Below are 21,859 nucleotides of genomic sequence, written 5' to 3' on the forward strand. Positions count from 1 at the left end.
GAAACGATAGCAAAGATCAACCAAACTAAAAGCTGGTTCTTTGAGAAGATAAACAAAATTGACAAACCATTAGCCAGACTCATCAAGAAAAGAAGGGAGAAGACTCAAATCAATAGAATTAGAAATGAAGAAGGAGAAGTAACAACTGACACTGCAGAAATACAAAAGATCATGAGAGATTACTACAAGCAACTCTATGCCAATAAAATGGACAACCTGGAAGAAATGGACAAATTCTTAGAAATGCACAACCTGCCAAGACTGACTCAGGAAGAAATAGAAAATATGAATAGACCAATCACAAGCACTGAAATTGAAACTGTGATTAAAAATCTTCCATCAAACAAAAGCCCAGGACCAGATGGCTTCACAGGCGAATTCTATCAAACATTTAGAGAAGAGCTAACACCCATCCTTCTCAAACTCTTCCAAACAATATCAGAGGAAGGAACACTCCCAAACTCATTCTACGAGGCCACCATCACCTTGATACCAAAACCAGGCAAGGATGTCACAAAGAAAGAAAACTACAGGCCAATATCACTGATGAACATAGATGCAAAAATCCTCAACAAAATACTAGCAAACAGAATCCAACAGCACATCAAAATGATCATACACCATGATCAAGTGGGGTTTATTCCAGGAATGCAAGGATTCTTCAATATATGCAAATCAATCAATGTGATACACCATATTAACAAGTTGAAGGAGAAAAACCATATGATCATCTCAATAGATGCAGAGAAAGCGTTCGACAAAATTCAACACCCATTTATGATAAAAACCCTGCAGAAAGTAGGCATAGAGGGAACTTTCCTCAACATAATAAAGGCCATATATGACAAACCCACAGCCAACATTGTCCTCAATGGTGAAAAACTGAAACCATTTCCACTAAGATCAGGAACAAGACCAGGCTGCCCACTCTCACCACTCTTATTCAACCTAGTTTTGGAAGTTTTAGCCACAGCAATCAGAGAAGAAAAGGAAATAAAAGGAATCGAAATTGGAAAAGAAGAAGTAAAGCTGTCACTGTTTGCAGATGACATGATACTATACATAGAGAATCCTAAAGATGCTACCGAAAAACTACTAGAGCTAATCAATGAATTTGGTAAAGTAGCAGGATACAAAATTAATGTACAGAAATCTCTGGCATTCCTGTACACTAATGATGAAAAATCTGAAAATGAAATCAAGAAAACACTCCCATTTACCACTGCAACAAAAAGAATAAAATATCTAGGAATAAACCTACCTAAGGAGACAAAAGACCTGTATGCAGAAAATTATAAGACACTGATGAAAGAAATTAAAGATGATACAAATAGATGGAGAGATATACCATGCTCCTGGATTGGAAGAATCAATATTGTGAAAATGACTCTACTACCCAAAGCAATCTACAGATTCAATGCAATCCCTATCAAACTCCCACTGGCATTTTTCACAGAACTAGAACAAAAACTTTCAAAATTTGTTTGGAAAAACAAAAGACCCCGAATAGCCAAAGCAATCTTGAGAACGAAAAACGGAGCTGGAGGAATCAGGCTCCCTGACTTCAGACTATACTACAAAGCTACAGTAATCAAGACAGTGTGGTACTGGCATAAAAACAGAAAGATAGATCAGTGGATCAGGATAGAAAGCCCAGAGATAAACCCACGCACATATGGCCAACTTATCTTTGATAAAGGAGTCAGGAATGTACAGTGGAGAAAGGACAGCGTCTTCAATAAGTGGTGCTGGGAAAACTGGACAGGGACATGTAAAAGTTTGAGATTAGATCATTCCCTAACACCATACACAAAAATAAGCTCAAAATGGATTAAAGACTTAAATGTAAGGCCAGAAACTATCAAACTCTTAGAGGAAAACATAGGTAGAACACTCTATGACATCAATCACAGCAAGATCCTTTTGGACCCACCTCCTAGAGAAATGGAAATAAAAACAAAGATAAACAAATGGGACCTAATGGAACTTCAAAGCTTTTGCACAGCAAAGGAAACCATAAACAAGACCAAAAGACAACCCTCAGAATGGGAGAAAATATTTGCAAATGAAGCAACTGACAAAGGATTAATCTCCGAAATTTATAAACAGCTCATGCAGCTCAATAGCAAAAAAACAAACAACCCAATCCAAAAATGGGCAGAAGACTTAAATAGGCTTTTCTCCAAAGAAGATATACAGACTGCCAACAAACACATGAAAGAATGCTCAAGATCATTAATCATTAGAGAAATGCAAATCAAAACTACAATGAGATATCATCTCACACCAGTCAGAATGGCCATCATCAAGAAATCTAGAAACAATAAATGCTGGAGAGGGTGTGGAGAAAAGGGAACACTCTTGCACTGCTGGTGGGAATGTGAGTTGGTACAGCCACTATGGAGAACAGTACGGAGGTTCCTCAAAAAACTAAAAATAGAAGTACCATATGAGCCAGCAATCCCACTACTAGGCATATACCCTGAGAAAACCATAATTCAAAAAGAGACATGTACCAAAATGTTCATTGCAGCTCTATTCACAATAGCCCGGAGCTGGAAACAACCTAAGTGTCCATCATCGGATGAATGGATAAAGAAGATGTGGCACATATATACAATGGAATATTACTCAGCCATAAAAAGAAACGAAACTGAGCTATTTGTAATGAGGTGGATAGACCTAGAGTCTGTCATACAGAGTGAAGTAAGTCAGAAAGAGAAAGACAAATACCGTATGCTAACACATATATACAGAATTAAAAAACAAATGTCATGAAGAACCTAGGGGTAAAACGGGAATAAAGACACAGACCTACTTGAGAATGGACTTGAGGATATGGGGAGGGGGAAGGCTAAGCTGTGACAAAGCGAAAGAGAGGCATGGACATATGTACACTACCAAACGTAAGGTAGATAGATAGAGGGAAGCAGCCGCAGAGCACAGGGAGATCAGCTCGGTGCTTTGTGACCGCCTGGAGGGGTGGGAAGGGGAGGGTGGGAGGGAGGGAGATGCATGAGGGAAGGGATGTGGGAACAGATGTATATGTATGACTGATTCACTTTGTTATAAAGCAGAAACTAATAAAAATAAATAAATAAATAAATACATTGGGGGAAGAAAAAAAGAAAGGTGGAAAATAGTTTTGCTATTCTTGTTCTTTGTTCTCTCTTCTAGTTGGTGTGCCTGAGTCAAAATTTTAGAATATTGAAAATTTAATATTTCAAACCCAAACCACATTTAAAGATAATAATAACAACCAGCCAAAACAATATCGGTCCAGAGGTTTGCATGGTCCGGGGAACAATTCTCTGAGTGGGCCACTTGGAGTGGGATTTGCCCACCCCCCTCCACTCCTTCTGCCTCATATACTGAAGATAGAGACAAAGAAACCAACTCAAATCTTTCCAAAGTGTATTTATAAATAGAGAATTTGTAATCAGAAAAACAATAACAATATATAATAGAAGTAACATGATTTTTCAGAACCAGTATCTTGTTCTAAAGCAATATATAAAAAAGAAGGTTAGCTATAAACCCTGGACCTCTTTTTCATTGATCTCCTATTTTAATTTGTTAAAATAAAATCCATGGCCTTTTGAGTCAAACTGTCTCTTTAATTTCAGATTTAAAGATAACAAATCTCTTCTTAAATGGAATATTGGCACACAGACACCACACAGTCTGGCTTATTGCAACTGTTCTCTGTTGGTGAAGTGGCACATTTGTAATCCCCACCATAGCAATCTTCACTATTTCACAGAATATCATTCAATTGTACATCCCTAGGTGGCAACAAGAATGGGCACTTGAGCTCAGCAGCAAAGCGTTTGTGGGGAAATCCTAGGTCAGAACCCCTAAAAGGGGAGACTAACTTGAGGATGCCCAAATAACCTGAGGTTTACCTTGGCCACCTCCCCTGGCTTTCTGACTGCCTGTGGGAAAAGCCTCTCTGGAAACTCTTTTGAGGTTATTGGGGGAATCCTAGGACAAACACACTGCTTGCTTTTGCAGGAGGACTTGCCCCATACCCTACCCAGCTAGGTGTCTCACAACCTAGCTGGACTAAAAAAGCTTCAAGAAAAACGGGACAGACTGACATTTGCATTTCTACTTCCACCTATTCTTATGCACGTGGAGCAAAATATGTAGGTATAGCCCTCTTTCTCACACCCCAACAGATCCTGCTGTCCTCGAAACCCATCTGGTAGCTGCAGTGACTACAATGAAGGGAGTTATCTGAAACCATGTTGGTACTGAGTTTAAAGGATTTTTCATGCCATGCATTTTGGGGAAGGACACAGATAATAGTCCAAACATGGTATAAGGCAATGCCCTTTCTGGGTCCTTGAAAAATCAGTCACGGAACAGAGGTGGTGGACAGGAGCTGACAAGAGCTGGCTTGTTAATGAGCACAGCATCCCCGGGGTGGGGGGTGGGGGAATCCATGAAATGATTGACAAGAGAAGATGGTAAATGAAGGGAGAAGTGGGGACAAGTGCTGCTCAACCCAAGCTGAACTCCAGGAGGTAAGTTTCTCCTCTAATTGGAGATTCTTTCTAAAGGTTCAGTATTGAAGTGGGTGTTTGACGTTGAAATGTGCAGACCCATTCTAATAACTGGAAGGGGAGAAGACTGAGGAAGGCAAAAGAAGAGGGAAGATTTCCGATTACTTCTCCAGGCTGCTGACAAGAACCTGCTGCTCGCAAACCAAAAATAACCAAGCGAAGGTTGAAGGTAGCAACGTAAAAGTGCAACTCAAATTATTTTACATTCTGAATCCTCTTCAATATCTAAGCGAGTGTGGCACAGCAATGGTTGATTATCTTAAGATTACAGAGGCTGACCGCCTTCTTTGTTTGCCCACTAACACCGCTCCTCCAATAATCTCAAGCACTTGGCTGATTGATAATTCAATTCCAGTTGCTGCTCCTTTTCCCATTGCAGAAGGCGGCAGGGATATTCCCCTTCTTCCCTCTGTATTACAAACCCCATTAGTGTGGCCGAGGCTAATAATAGCCGGGCTGCTTACCTTCTCCGGAGGGATCGAATCAGCGCATGTCCCCGCGCCGGCTGCCCCGGGGCCGCAGTGCCGCCGCGCCGGGTCTGTGCTTGGTCAGTTCGGCCGGCCCCCACCCCACCTGCCAGCTGCAGCAGCTGCTCCCGCCGCTCCCGCCGCCGAGCTCCGGCCGCAGGAAGTCATCCCCCGCGCCGGGCCGGATCGCCACATTCCGCGCCAGCCGCGGGGGGAGAGGGGCCTCTTCCTGCTGCGGGGACCGGCTCCTGGAAACTGCGCTCAAAGATCGCTACCCTTCCCGGTTGTAGGGTTATTTTCTAGGAATGCTTTTACAGAAGAAGCGTCGCCGGCTGGTGGACCGAGAGAGAAGAGCCAGAGTGACTTTCTCTGCAGAGCGCCTTACCTCTGAGCGCTCCCCTGTCACTCCCGCGGCATGCACAGCTCCATTCCGCTGTGTGGGTTTTCCACCCTCTTCATCTTCCTTATCTGTATTGTTCATTTCGCTGAATTTGAGAGTGGGATTAGCTTTGAAGATATCATTCAAACACTCCGAAAATATTTTAAATTGGCGACTAGTTTTTCCAAGCCCCTGTAGCAAGCTCCACTTTCCCTCAACACACACACACACACACACACAGTTACTCGCACGTACACACCCAGCCAAACCACTCACAATTAGGAAAGCTGGGACCTCTCGCCCTCTTGCCTACGTAATGGAACAGGAAACTCCCAAAGGAGTGGGGAAGTAGGACCGGCTAGCGAAAGCACTCGAGGAAAGAGAGAGGGGTCGCCCCAAGATTTTGTTGCTGTTCAGTAGTGTCCTTAGTGGACAGATGTTCCCCCTCTAACCCCCTGGCCCCGCCCCAAGTGGAATGGCTGGTCTGGTGACCGCTGTAACATTTGGACACAAAGAAGCTGAAGCCACATTAACAGGTGGCTGCATCTCTTTCTTTCCCGAAGGATTTATCAGAATTGGCTTTAGGAATAATATTAGCATATACGTATATAATAAACCCTTTCCTTCTCTTTAAATTGGCACCAGCTATTAACAGGTTTCTCTCTCTCTCTCATTTTCCTCCCTCCCTCCTTCCCTTCCTCCCTCTCCTAAGCTGACCAGATCATCAGTTTCCGGACTTAAGGGGGAAAAAAGGCCAAGGATGTGCTCTCTTTACAGCTGAACCAGGGCTTATTTTCCCGGTGTTCAGCCATTCCCAAGTAGAGAGGCTTTTTGACCCTAGGGTTCTCTGTGAGTGAACTTCTCACATTCAGCTTGCTTTTGGAATTGCCCATCACTAGGTCCAGGCCAGTTTTATCCTTGGATTTGTCCAGCAACCTAAACAGTATAATTGCACAAGGCCAAGGCAGTACTTTTAATCTAGGAAGAGTTCCCAACTCTCTGTTTAGCAGTTCCAAATTAGGAGGTAGTGTAGCAAACAGTTTCAACAAGGCTCAGTAAGAATTCTTGACCCTAGAATGCGGGCTTTTTAAAAGCTGGAACAACCTAATTCATCTCTCTGAGTTTCACTTTCATAAAATTAGACCTCACCAAAGAGCAGGGGATTCTTAATATGTATCAAAGTGTATGTGGAATCTGGATGGGAATATTACATCTTTAATTTCACTAACCTCTAGCTGCAATTTAGTATTTAGCATGTCCTTTAAATCTAAATGCAGACAACAAACCACAATAATATTAGGAGTACCTGTGACTATATCCCCAGCAGATACCACAGACAATTTCCTAAGGCAGTTTTTATAGATATCTCAAAGTATCACTACTCTGATGTTACAATCAAATCATCATTACCTTTTTTGTTTTATCTAATAGACTATATCTATTTTAGAATGGTTTTAGATATACAGAAAAATTAAGGGGATAATACAGAGTTCTTATATATCTCATTCCCAATTTCCTCGATTATTGACACCGTACACCAGTGTGGTACCTTTTTTACAATTAATGAGCCAATATTAATACAATAATATTAACCAGAGTCTGTACTTTATTCAGATTTCCTTGGCTTTTGCCTAGTGTCCTTAATTCCATTTCAGGCTTCCATCCAGGACACCACATTACATTTAGTTATCAAGCCCCCTTAGGCTCCTCTGGGCTGTGGTAGTTTCTCAGGCTTTTCTTGTTTTTGATAACCTTGACAGTTTCTTTTTTAAATGTATTTATTTAATTTATTTATTTTTGGCTGTGTTGGGTGTTTGTTGCTACGTGCGGGCTTTCTCTAGTTGCGGAGAGCGGGGGTTACTCTTCGTTGCAGCGCGCCGGCCTCTCATTGCAGTGGCCTCTCTCATTGTGGAGCACGGGCTGTAGGCGCGTGGGCCTCCGTAGTTGCAGCATATGGACTCAGTATTTGTGGTTCACGGGCTTAGTTGCTCCCTGGCATGTGGGATCTTCCCAGGCCAGGGCTCGAACCCGTGTCCCCTGCATTGGCAGGCGGACTCTCAACCACTGCGCCACCAGGGAAGCCCCAACCTTGACGGTTTTGAGGAGCAGTGATCAAGTGTTTTGTAGCATACCTCACTAATGTAAACTGTCCAATGCTTTTCTCACGGTAAGACTGGGATTATGGTTTATTGGGAGGACAACCAGATAAAGTGCCTTTTTAATAACATCTTATCAAGGGTACATGCTATCAATGTGATTTGCCTGTTGATGTTGACCTTGATAACCTGGCTGAGGTCGTGTCTCAGATTTCTCCACTGTAAAGTTACTCCTCCACCCCTTCCACACTACACTTGTTGGAAGGAAGTCACTATGTGAAGCACAAACCCAAAAAGTGGAGAGTTATGATCCACCTCCTTGAGGACAGAGTATGTACATAAAGTATTTGGAATTCTTCCACACAGATTTGTCTATTTTCCCCTAAACATTAATTTATTCAATTATTGATATTTATTTATATCAGTATAGACTCATGGATATCTATTTTATCCTTTGGGTTATAATCCAATACTACTTTATTTTGTTGTTTGAATTGTTCCAGCTTTGGCCATTGGGAGCTTTTGCTTTTGGCACCTGTGCTCCTTTGACATACTCCCTTTGGGGTGTGTGAGTTTGTGTGTGTGTGTGTATCTGTGTGTATCTGTGTTTAGCATGCATGTTTGTGTGTGTGTTTAATACTTCCTGACTTTTTGGTACCACAAGATGCTCCAGGCTCATTTTGTGTATTTCCTGCCCAAGTCCTAGAATCAGTCATTTCTCTGAGGAGCCCTGATTCCTTTTATTGGAGAGTAGTAATAGAAACCAAGATCTGGGCTCTAGATGTGCTGTTGCTAATGGGCTATTATTTGATTAGGCTCTCTTAACTGAGAGAACAAAGAAATATATATGTATACTAACCCATGTATATACACATATCAGTAAATACTTCTATATATAACTATCTATATCTATATTGAGCTGAGTGTATACTGATGTCTGCAACTATAATGCATTAACGCTGAGATTAGTTTAGCCTTCTCCTCTTGTTTATCTGTAAATTCATACTTCAATATTGAGAAATGTGGCTACCACCATCCACCATCTATTTATTTAATTGTTCCAATTTCAGTACACATGTATCAGAGTTGTGAACCCATCTCCCCAACATCACTATTTTTAAGTATAGTAGTTAATAGAGTCTCTGTTATATCTTGTTATTTGATGAGTTTAAATACCCATTCGTTTCTATATCACAAATTTGGTTTTTAAAATATTCTAATGACTACATTTAAAACATAGTAACTAGTTTCTTTTGAGATTCTATGTATTATATTTTATGAATTTAAAAGTGTTATTTTAAGACTATTTAAATGGGCTACTCCATATTGTCAAAGGGATTCACAGTAAAAAGAAGGTTAGGACCCCAACCTCACAAAGATTATTGTCAGTTTATAATGAGATGATGTGAAATTGTCTGGTGCAAATGTTGGGAGCTCATGCTTGATAAGTGTTAGCTTTGTCCACTTGGGCAGGCTTCTTTCTCCTTTAAAGTTCTAAACACCTTGGAAGAGAGAACATGCTAAACCTTATGGTTAATAATTTATAATGTAGTGGAAGGATTTGCTAGGCATCAGTGTTGGAGGTAAAGGTCCATATAAGGTTGATGGAGGATGAGTGATTCCACTGCAGAAGTTTGTACTTGATATAAATTAATATAAGTGCAAGCAATGTATTTTAAGTTCATTCTAGAGGAGTAGTTCAGAATAGCTTCATAGAGGAGAAGACCTGAGCTATCTTGGGAGATGTTTAAACAGATGAGGAGTGGAGCCGGAGTTGAGAAGGCAAAGGCAGTGTAGCCTTAGAATGCAAATGTTCACAGACATGATCTTGTGGTTTATTCACCATCCTTACCAACCTAATAAGGACACCTGCTGGTAGCTGCATCATCATCATCATCACCATCAACATCATCACCATCATGTTAATAAAGAATGGATATATTTGCCAGGTAGTCAAACAAGCTCTTTGCATGTAGCACCTAGATGTTTTCTACGATCCACCTTATGAGTTCAATCATTGTAATTATTCTCATTTTTCACATACAAAAATGAAGACTTAGAGAGATTAAGTAATTTGTTCAAATCTTGGTGTGTGCCCTCTCAACTCCATGCTCTTTACCTCTGTGCTTAACAGGCTAGGATGATTTGCCCATATGAAGGGCTCAAATATTGGTTGATAAGTATAATAATCTCATAAAAGGAAAAGTGAAGTAATCTACTTTGATGTTTATGGTGCAGTTTGGTGAATGCACTGAAGTGCCAATAGATGAATAATAAAAGTTAGAAACACACAAAAATAGAGAAGAAAAATTCATATGTGTATGTCTGCTGGGAACAAAAAATCCTCCTGAATATCTAACTTCTTAGTAAATATCAGGATATCACATACACATCATTAGGCAGCATCAATGGAGGATCCTCTGTACCCTGCAAGAGGGCACTGTTATAGATGCACAGAAAGAAAATTCATATTTCCTGTACATTATAAATAAGGACATACTATGATCACTCTTTAAGAATGAAGTAATTTGAGTTTTTAAATTTTCCTTATCAATTGGTGTATATGAATCATGTTAGGTGAAGAATTATTGGTTGATTGGACATTTTATGTTTTAATTCTTTACAGAAAACAGTAAACAAATCCTTTTAGGCTTAAAATATCACATTCAGCAAATGAGTTATTATACTGAAGAAAGTGATGAATTCAGTAAAGTGTCTGGAATCTAAAATAAGAAGTAATTGAAGGAACTGGGAATAGATGACATGAAGCAAGACCAGGAGAGAAGTAGGTGGTCGCTCTAAACTATTTTAGGAGTTGTCCTATGAAAAAGGGTTTAGACTGTCCCACACTGAAGATTTTAGACCAAGTAGACAGGTTTAGGTTGATAAAAGGATGAATATTTTGACAAGTAGAACCTTTCAACTATAAAATGGACCGACTGCATTTTAAACTCAAGAACTCCCTGTTACTGAAGTGCTTTAACAGAGGTTGAAGTTAAGCAGTTGGAAAAGTAAGAGCCTTTACAGTGAGAAAATTCTATGATTCTATGGTTTTCAACTCATAAATTTGTGTAGTTCATCCATTTTACTCATTGTATACACTTAAGTATATTGTTCCTTGAAATGGCCATTCAAAGTTGTTTCCTGTGCCACACACTATGAATGTTAGGGTTAGTCCTGTGTAAATCTTACCCCCATTGAATTAGTATTAACCCTAAGCAAGCAGCTTTCTTACATAAGGAAACAAAAAAAGAGGTTCAGAAATGTCCAAACTAAGTTTTTATAAAACTGTGTTATCAAATCTAATTTATCAAAAAACTTCAAACAGGGGCTTCCCTGGTGGCGCAGTGGTTGAGAGTCCACCTGCCGATGCAGGGGACACGGGTTCGTGACCTGGTCCGGGAAGATCCCACATGCCGTGGAGCGGCTGGGCCCGTGAGCCACGGCCGCTGAGCCTGCACCTCCAGAGCCTGTGCTCCACAACGGGAGAGGCCACAATGGTGAGAGGCCCATGTACCGCAAAAAAATAAAAATAAAAGGAAGATGCAGACCTGTATGCTTCAGGATTTTCTCACCAAAACCCCACACAATTTCTTTACTATTCCAGCCAAGTATGGCCTAGCCCTACCCTCATCCCTGTTTTTCTTGGTTTAGTAATAAAGAAAGAGATGGAAATAAAGAAGAGATATCAGGTAGAAAGATATAAAATAGTGGGGAAAATAATATAAGTGAAGTCAAGTACCACCATCATTTACTAGAAGTGAACTTTCAGCACCAGCATTAATATTTTTTCCTGTTATATCTGTAAATGATAATAACTAATATGTACATAACAATTTTCAATTTAAACAAATCTCATTTTTATAACTAACTACTTCGCAACAAGCAACATGCTAAGGCAACACCAATAGATGAAAAACGGTAGTCCCTGGCCCCAAGGAACGTTGTCCAGGAGAACACAGATATATGTAAACAACACAATCACAATACAGTGTAGCGAGTGCAACAATCAGGCATGCAGAAGTGCAAGGGTAGCAAAAAGGAGCATGTGATCACAACACTAAAAAGAAGACTGCACAAAAGACATAATATGTAAACTGAGGTTTGAAAAATGAAGTGGGTTTCCCAGGTGCCCCATAGGGAGAAAGGAATTCTTGGAGGAGGGAAAAGCATAAATGAAGACAGTGAATTGTTCATATAATCCAGAAGTGAAGTAGGCAATGACAAGAGAAATGATTGGACACAGGCGTCATGAATACTTGCATGTCTGCATTTTAGCAAGTCCATTCTAAAGGAAACTTTGAGGATCAACTCGGGGGTGGGGGGCCGCAGGGGGCACAGAACTAGTCATTGCTGCCAGAAACACGGGAACCACTTTCTACCAACCCACCAAAATAACGACTTCAAAGGCAACATGGTATCACAGAAAAGGTTTGTTTTTCTGTTTGTTTGTTTTTAGTTCATTAGGTCTCACTTAAAATTCTGATTCCACAATGCACTTGCTTTGGGATCTTGAACAACACTCATAACCTCTGCAAGTTTCAGTGTAGTAAGTTTATGTGATTACCTTCATCTGTAATATCCCTGCGTTGCAATCTTAATGGAAACTCAAGTTCAGGTCAAAGACAAGTTTCTCTGTGACCTCTCCTCTGAATTGATTCAAAAGCTGTCTCTCCCGTCCTCATTTGGCTTCTCTTATGGAATCTCATAAAAACTTCTATGACCTCTTTTGTGTTTTTTTTTGTTGTTGTTGTCTGTTTGTTTGTTTTTTAATTTAAGTATAGTTGATTTACAATGTTGTGTTACTTTCAGGTGTACAGCACAGTGATTCCTTTTTCACATTCTTTTCCCTTATAAGTTATTACAAAATATTGAGTAGAGTTCCCTGTGCCAATAAGGAGATCCTTGTTGTATCTATTCTATGCCTTATTTGAATGACCGTAGCACTCGTTGTCTGTATCATTTTTATGTCTCTGGTTGCTTTGTGACTGAAATGAAAATTTTCTATTTGTTCATTTCCTTCCTTAAAAATGTGTTCATTTATGTATTTCATATTTATTGACTACATCTTAGACACCGTGTTAACTGCTGGTTCTAGATGTTAGTAAAATATAGACCTTCCTGCTCAAAAGGTCACAGTATTTGTGGGAAAACAAAAAAATGAACTACCTATATCTCAAAGAGCTTTGTACTTCCCAAAGAGAACACACCTAGTAGGTACAATAAATACATGTATCATACATAAATGTATAAATAGTTAATGGGATTAAAAACTAGAGATAACTGCTTTTCGATTCTGAGGAAATGATGATTATATTTCACCAGGAGCTCAATACCACTCTGAGAATGAGGGCTTAACCCCCGTCCTGACTCACTGCATTGCTTTTCTGTATAAAAAATACACAAGTCTGTATATACGCTCTAGAAAAAGGCTTATCTGGCATGAATTTCAGAGAGCAAGAAGAAAACTTCAAGAAGTTCAGAGAAGCATCCAGCAGCTCAGATGATTGGCACTAATACAACTTGCTTGACAGGAAAATTGAGCTGTAAATCTCACAAAATTAGATGATCTTTGAAGAATTTCAAAACCTCCTGCTATTAATTGGAAATCCTAGAAGAACCGCTTCTTTTAAAGCATACTGATAATATGCTTTACAGCTTAATATTCAGAAGCCTATGTTTTGGCTAAGTGAGCTTCAGGAAAGAAGGAAACTTGTGGTTCCGTTCCATCTACTCTGCAAACTCTGGTCAAGACATCTACTTCTGTGCTCAGCCATCTTATCATCTGTAAAATGGAGGCAACTCTAAGAAAACATAGTTACAGAGATGTTGCACAGTTTCATGTGTCATTGTCTTCATTTGTTTCAGAAAACCAATAACATCTAAGCTACTACTGCAAAGAGTGCAATGTTACTTGGGGTCATCTGGTGCAGCTCTGTCAAAGTAAAGAAAAGGAAAGCGGCCTAGAATAACTATAATTTTCCCAAGAGGACACTATTATTTTATGGTAAATCTGGGACAAGAACCCTGATCTCTTTGATGCCATTCCATTGTTCTTTCGTTGGGTTCTGAACAACCCAGAGAAAGAAAGAGAAATAAAACTCCTATGTGCTGTGTCACTGGTACAGGTCGTGGCAACATTGGAATTGGAGCACTACATATTAACAGGTATTTGGGGAATTCTTCAAACTAATTAAGATATATACCAGGTCCATAAAAAACAGTATGTTTTCTGAAGATGATTCTGTGGCATGAACAGAACTGGTAACTGAAGGTGTCTGTGTGCTGCAGTTCCAAACAGCATGGATGAATGGTTGTTTTCTGGCACCTTGAAGACTCCATCCCAACATACACATTAAAATAAAATTAACATTTCAACTGGGTCATAGTTAATTCTGCATGCTCTTGTAAGTCAGCAAAATATTCCATATATCATTTAAGTTGTCACTCCCTTTCTTTTTTTTTTTTTTTTTGCCGTACGCGGGCCTCTCACTGTTGTGTCCTCTCCCGTTGCGGAGCAGAGGCTCTGGACGCGCAGGCTCAGCGGCCATGGCTCACGGGCCCAGCCACTCTGCGGCATGTGGGATCTTCCCGGTCCGCAGCACGAACCTGTGTCCCCTGCATCGGCAGGCGGACTCTCAACCACTGCGCCACCAGGGAAGCCCCGTATCTGATTTTCGTATTAGGACTCTTCTAATTTTTTATATACATTGGAAAATAACTGATGTCTTTCTAAGGTGTATATCTTTGATTATGTTTTCTATTTTCATAAAGCTTCTTGTATTCTCTACTCAAAACAGGAGTAAATAATGGCTGCATATAACTAATCATAATCAGCCATTTTGTCCAGATTTTTAGATGTGTTGGTATAAAGCTACCATAGTATTCTTTTGTAATTAAAAAAAAATTCTCTCTGTTTTATAGCTAGTCCCATCTCTATCATATTTGCCAAATATTGCTTATTTTATTGGTGTTTGTAAAGAGCAAGCTTTTGGTTTTCTTTGTCACGTTTACTGCTTTTCTTCTCTATTTTTGACTTTTCTCTTGATTAATTTTGTCCTTCCACTCTTTGGGATTTACCTTGTTCTTTTTCTATGTCTACGGTCCATTTCCTGTAGCTTCAAGAGCCATTTTCCACAACTCAATGAGCTCTGCTGGCTGTGTCATGGCCACTTCATCATATGCCATTAAAACTTAATCTCATACACTGTGTGAAGACTCGGCGGTCTTATTTTGCTTTCAAAATTGTTCTATAGCCTTGGATCCTTCTTCTTCTCCTAAATTAGCACTATCATCAGGGAAAATTCTAGTGGGCCTAGAATTCTAGGCTTGCCTTTCCTGCAGTTTCATAATCAAAGAAAAAACATTTCCACCCTTTTTTTGATGTTGATCGAAAATTTAGCAACACTTCTTTGCACTGTATTCAAATCCCAAAATATGAGCAAGCCTTCATGCACACAGGCTCACTGAAATGTCATAACTTTAAACTATGTATGACCTTGAACAATGACCTTTCCAAATACTCCACACTCTTTCTAGGTGTTCAGACTTTTTCATTCCTACAACATCTTTTACATAGGGTCGATTTGTGTCCTAAGTTCTTCCTCACGCCCACTTCTGAGTATATATCCAGAGGAAATATCATCATAATTTGAAGAGATATCTGTACTCCCATGTTTATTGTAGCATTATGCACAAGAGCCAAGGTATGGAAACCACCTAAGTGTCCATAGTAGATTAATGGATAAAGGAAATATGGTATATATATAGAATAGAATATTATTCAACCTTAAAAAAGAAGAAAATCCTATCATTTAAGTCAACATGGATAAAACTGGAGGCCACGATGCTAAGTGAAATAAGACAAAAACAAATAGTGCATGATGTCACTTATATGTGGACTCTAGAAAAATAATGAAATAAATCAACTCTTCCCTCCCTGGACATTTTCCTCAGCAGAATCTAGCAGCCTCTACTATGAGTATTATCTTTTTTCTTTTTATTGTTTGTACCAGATCACAACCCCAGGGAACCTATGTATTTACCGATGTATATCTACATTATAGTTTACCATTGTTCTTTTCCTTTGTAATTCATTCCTTCCACTTCTGGCCTCAGAACCTCATTTTTACTTTGGAGAAGTCCTTGTGATTCAGGTAGGCTGTGTGTCTCCTTCCTAGGCTGTGTGACTTGGGGCTGGCTAGACACAGTGTTTCACATATACTCTATATGTCTTAAGTACTTATTTCTCTGTTTTCCATCATTTTCCCTCCAAATTTTTGTGTAGTTATTTTTTAATTGACATTTGTATTCCTTTCTTTTGTTTGACTAAGGTACTGTTCAACCAATCTTCTGAGTGCTTAATTTCAACTTTTTTAATTCTAGAAGTTTCTTTTGGTTGCATTTCACAGATAATTTTTGCTTAAATTGTACATGTTGCCCTTCTTTTAATACATTAATCATAATTTTAAATAATAGTTTCATTGAGATATATTTTACTTTCCATATTATTTAAAGTGTACAATTTAATGTGTTATGCATCTACCACCACAATCAATTTTAGAACTTTCATCCACCCCCCAAAAGAAAAAGAATCTATTATAGGTCACTCACTCCCCCATTTCTCCAAACCCTAGGCAGCCACTAATATACTTTGTCTTTACAGATTTGTCTAGTCTGGACATTGCATACAAATGGAATCATACAATTACTTAGCATGTTTTCAAGGTTCATCCATGTTGTAGCATGCATCAGTACTTGATGTCTTTTTATGGCTGAATAATAGTCCATGGTGTGGATATTACTATGTTTCATTTATCCATTCACAATAAATGGTCATTTGGTTATTTCCACTTTGGGGCTCTTATGAATAATGCTGCTGTGGTTGGATTTACGTGCAAGTTATGTATGCAGGTCTAGATTTGTTTTTTAAATTAACAGACTATTTCGGAGCAGTTTCTGGTTTACAGAAAAATTAAGCAGAAAGGACAGAGTTCTCATAACTCCTTAGCTCTCTACCCAGTTTCCCCTATTATTAACATCTTACATTAGCGTAAGATGTTTGTTATAGTTAATGAACCCATATTGATACATTATTACTAACTAATATCCATGGTTTACATTAGACTTCACTCTTTGTTTTGTACATTATATGATTTTTGACAAATGTGCAATAACCTGTATCCACCATTACAGAACCATACACAGGAAGTCTCTTTGCCTTTAAAATTCCGCACTTCACCCATCCTTTTCTCCCTCCCCGCAACCTCTGGCAACCATTGATCTTTTGACTGTCTCCACACTTTTGCCTTTTCCTAAATTTCATATAGCTGCAATCATATAATATGCATGTAGCCTTTGCAGATTGGCTTTTTTTCACATAGCAATATACATTTAAGCTTCTTCCATGTCTTTTCATGGCTTCATAGCATTTTCTCTTTATTGCTCAATGTTGTTCCTTTGTACCGATATACCATAGTTTGTTTATCCATTCACCTATTGAAAAACATCTTGGTTGATTTCAAGTTTTGGCAATTATGAAAGAAACTGTTATAAACATCCATGTGCAGGTTTTTATGTGGACATAACTTTTCAGTTCCTATGGGTAAATACCAAAGAGCATGATTACTAGATCACTGTATGGTAAAAGTATGTTTAGTTTTGTAAGAAACTGCCAAGTACCCTGCTAGCAGCAAATGAGAATTTCAGTTGTTCTGCATCATCAACAACTTTGGTATTTCATTATTTGGATTTTAGCTATTTGAATAGGTGTGTAGTGGTATCTCGTTATTCTAATTTAAAATTCCCTGATGACATGGAATGTGTAGCATCTTTTCATATGCTTATTTGCCATGTGTCTATTTTCTTTGTTTAATCATAGTTGTTTTGTTTTGTTTTTTAGCCAATGCCTACTAACTCTTGTCCTCCTGTGTCTATTTATATTGTCTTTTTTCTTTCTTTTTTTTTTTTTGAGCTTTTGATCATTGAGTCTTTTTCCTGGTATGTCCAATTATTTTTTATATTAAAATTGGGCTTAACTTATTTTAGGAAACTATAAAGATACCTCCATATTCTGGATGTTGTTATCGTTCTCTTGAAAAGATTTCCTTTTGCCCATGGCAGACAGTTACCATAGGGACTGGAAACCTTAGTCCATTCTCAGTTTGAGCTCATTCAAAGCCTTTTTTTCCGTCTGTGTGAAGGGTGCTCTATTTCTGTCTTGTCCTTCCTCTACGGGTGTTGCCGTTTGGGATTACCATGTGAACGTTTGGATTCTCCCTATTCCCAACTACCCTTGTATTTGTTAGGCTTTAAATGTAATGGTTCCCCCAGCCCTGTGAGACTAAGGATACGTGTAACTTGTCATTCCATTAGTTGTTGCTTTTAGCCTCAGCTCTTGCCGTTTGGCTTCTGTGGTTACAGTCTTTTGAACTCCTTGGCTTTTCAGCTCCTAGGCTATAACATTTGAATCAGCAAATGCCCCAAGGAGAAAAGCTGCACCAAATGTCAAGCTTGCATCTGTGTTTCCCTTCTCTCCAGAACTTGGCCCACATGTCTTGGTGTCTCTCTAACATTCGGATGTTGGCGAACACATGTTTTCTTACTGTATCCAGGTTTTCTAAAATTTCTTTAGACTTCACCTGATCTTATGTTATTATTGAAGTATCATCTCAATTAGCCCTAGGAAGAAAATTTACAATTTTATGTTTTTTTTAATTTTCTATATTACCTCAGTTTCTGTAGAGACCTTTTACCTGATTGTTCAGTCTAGTTCCTGTGTTACCAGTAAGATGGAGATAGGTGGAGTCTAAGAATATTGGGGGGAAAATCACTGATGAATGATATGGCTCGTTCTTTTTGTTTTTCCTCTCCTTATTTACTCTGGCAGCCTACATTTGCCCTTCTTGATTTGACCCAGTTGCCCAGATAAGCAACCCACTCTGGCAAAGACATGACTTTACTCTCATAAATGTCTGCATGTTAGGATAAGTTAGATGATGAACACCATGCCAAAGTTCTTTCTGTGACCAGTCAGAATGGCCATCATCAAAAAATCTACAAACAATAAATGCTGGAGAGGGTGTGGAGAAAAGGGAACCCTCTTGCACTGTTGGTGGGAATGTACATTGATACAGCCACTATTGAGTACAGTATGGAGGTTCCCTAAAAAACTAAAAATAGAACTACCGTACGACCCAGCAATCCCACTACTGGGCATATACCCTAATAAAACCATAATTCGAAAAGAGACATGTACCACCATGTTCATTGTGGCAGTATTTACAATCGCCAGGACATGGAAACAACCTAAGTGTCCATCGACAGATGAATGATAAAGAAGATGTGGCACATATATACAGTAGAATATTACTCAGCCATAAAAAGAAATGAAATTGAGTTATTTGCACTGAGGTGGACGGACCTAGAGACTGTCATACAGAATGAAGTAAGTCAGAAAGAGAAAAACAAATACCGTATGCTAACACAGATATATGGAATCTGAAAAAAAATTCTTCTGAAGAACCTAGGGGCAGGACAGGAATAAAGACGCAGACGTAGAGAATGGACTTGAGGACACGGGGAGGGGGAAGGGTAAGGTGGGATGAAGTGACAGAGTGGCTTGGACATATATACACTCCCAAATGTAAAACACACACTAGTGGGAGGCAGCCACATCGCACAGGGAGATCAGCTTGGTGCTTTGTGACCACCTAGAGGGGTGGGGTAGGGAGGGTGGGAGGGAGACACAAGAGGGAGGAGATATGGGGATATATGTACATGTATAGCTGATTCACTTTGTTATAAAGCAGAAACTAACACAGCATTGTAAAGCAATTCTACTCCAATAAAGATGTTAAAAAAACAAAAAGTTAGAGAGTAAAATAATTCAAAAGAATTGGCCACACTCCTCCAATAGATTCTCTAACATTTAGCAGAACAGAGTTCACACTGAATCTGGTTTATGAGTAAAAGACAAGTCAACTTTAAAGTGGATCAGAGATGACAACATTTCTTTTCCATGTGGCTGCTTTGGAGCCATATTTCTGCTGACCACTCAAAACCTTCCTCTTGAGTATTCTGTGATATATTAGAACCAGGAATAAGGGGTGTTAGTGCTGGAAGGGTCAGACAGTGGTCTGCGATTTAATTCACATATCCTTTCTGCACCAGACTCTTTAAGATCATTGAGTTATCCTAAGAATTTTGAAGCTGTAGAATTCACGACAGTACATTACAATATGCCAATATTACTATTCTCCTGCTCTGACATTCTCCACTGATGGACAGATGAAGGAGAAGGAAGGGCAGTCAGCAGTAACTGAGAGTAAATGAAACTGGAATATTATAATTCAGTATCATTTGAGTGACTGAATTGGCTGGCCCAGTGTTCTCCAGTTAAGGGTGAGGGAAGATTAATCCTGCACATGACACCACTACTGTATTTATACAAGTCTACTGGGACAGTTGTTTGCCTTGATTTGTTTTCTTCATTCATTTCAGTCAGACAGTTGTGTTGACTGATTTTCCTTTTTGATGTATGAAACGACTGTTTGACTGAATTTACCATTTACTTTACACTAGTGCACTGGAAAAATGATACATTCGTCAAATTGGATTGGCAGGTATGAAAATGTTTACCCCAGAACTAGACAGAAATATAATATTGCCTTCTACAGAAATGTAAGTCATATGCCCTGGATTTTGGGGAAATGTTCCAACTTTAACTATTTTGCCAAATTTCAAAAATGTAGGGTAACTGATCCCATAGTAAAAATAAGAAGATCTGTGAAATCCAGATAAAAATAGTTTTGTGTGACTCTGACAATCACATAACACAAAAGAAAAAAGTATTATGAGATAAATTTTAGTGATTTTCATACTTATTAAGAGGTGTTTCTATGTTAAACTTTTGAGTCTTATTCTAGAAGTTCTGTAGGAACAAACACTTCAAATATATTCATAGAAAACCCTCTTTATTTATAATTCCATTTTTCCAATATTTATAGTTACTATGACAGGCCATTTCTCCACATCCTATCCCATGATTCTCTGCTCCTATTGAACATTTGGAAATTGGTGGCATGAGCAGGAAAGTGAAGCAGTTTTTGAGATTACTGAATAATGCTGATTTTATAAAGACTGCTTTCTTCCATTGTTGACAAACTTATTATGGTACCGATGGTTGGATACTACTCTTAGAGATGAAAAAGGTCTTAAGGAATCTTCCATATTCCATTCACCAATCTGTGTTCTTGTTCAAAGCAAAATTAATTCCTTTCAAAATTAACATATTAGCTTAATAATAATTTTTAGTCTAAATAATCTATCTGGGAGAATGGGAATTTTTGGTGGGAAAAAGTGACAGAAGATGGGACGAAAAGAGAATTCATAGAAAGACAAAACAGCATTTTTTAAATGGTGGGTATGAACTTCTGTTTCCAACTATATCAGTTTACCTTAGGAAAACACACTAGAAAGGCCAGATAAATCATAAGCAACATTTGACTGTGAGCGTTAGAAAGCTACTGAGGTAGCCATGACCTAGAAAAGTAAAATAGAGAAAGAAACTCACTGAAGTGAGAACAATATTCTGCACATGCTTTTCTAGCCCAGTCATTTAGAAACTACTGATGAAGAGCAAAAGGCTGAGAAACCAAATGCGGCTCCTAAGAGGTAGAAAAGCCAGTAGATCTTAGGACAATGTCATAGGACTAAGGAAACCAGAATTGGAATTGAGAAATAACAAGGCAGCTAGAATTTTAAGGACCAAAATCACAGAGAGAGTAAAGATTCAGAGAACAGAGCTGGATTCAGCAACAGTGTTCCCTTGCAGTATTTTCCATGTATAATAGGTAGACAAGGCAAGATGCTAAGAAGTCAAACAAAAGCTAACTGAAGTCAAAACAAAGACTTAGTTGGTTCATAATGCTGAAGAGACAAAATTGGGGTTCAGAACCTATGAAAGATTTGTGGCCCAATGGTAAACTAATGATATGAATTAGGACATTGAAATCTCTACATGTGTGTGTGTGTGTCTGTGTTTGTGTGTGTGTGTGTGTGTGTGTGTGTTAGGAAGGTTGAGGCAACATCTACATTGAACCTTATAAAGAAGGAAAATGAGTATGAAGTTGGTCCAGTGACTGAGGTGATCTTCCCCTCTGCTCCCTACCTGAGAATAGGAAATTCTCTCCTCAAGAAAATACAGTTGACCCTTGAACAATGTAGGGGTTAGAGACACTGACTCCCTGTGCAGTCAAAAATCCACATATAACTTTATGGTCGGCCCTTCTTATCTGTGGTTCTGAATCTGAGGATTCAACCAACCACACATCATGTAGTACTGTATTA

At 38.9% G+C, this 21,859-nt stretch overlaps 1 pseudogene across 1 annotated transcript in view; it reads left to right on the forward strand.

Annotated features, from left to right (window-relative positions):
• The first annotated feature begins 13,616 nt into the window (after positions 1 to 13,616).
• LOC308611241 (ferritin light chain-like) overlaps positions 13,617 to 21,859 on the forward strand; it is a 34,177-nt pseudogene continuing 25,934 nt past the window's right edge. Inside the window, exon 1 of the transcript in view lies at positions 13,617 to 13,678. The product of the transcript in view is annotated as a ferritin light chain-like (transcript). The remainder of the gene's footprint in view (positions 13,679 to 21,859) is intronic.

The sequence above is a fragment of the Mesoplodon bidens genome, assembly GCF_964165515.1.
Source record: "Mesoplodon bidens genome assembly, contig: HAP1_SCAFFOLD_313, whole genome shotgun sequence".
Taxonomy (NCBI): Eukaryota; Metazoa; Chordata; class Mammalia; order Artiodactyla; family Ziphiidae; genus Mesoplodon; species Mesoplodon bidens.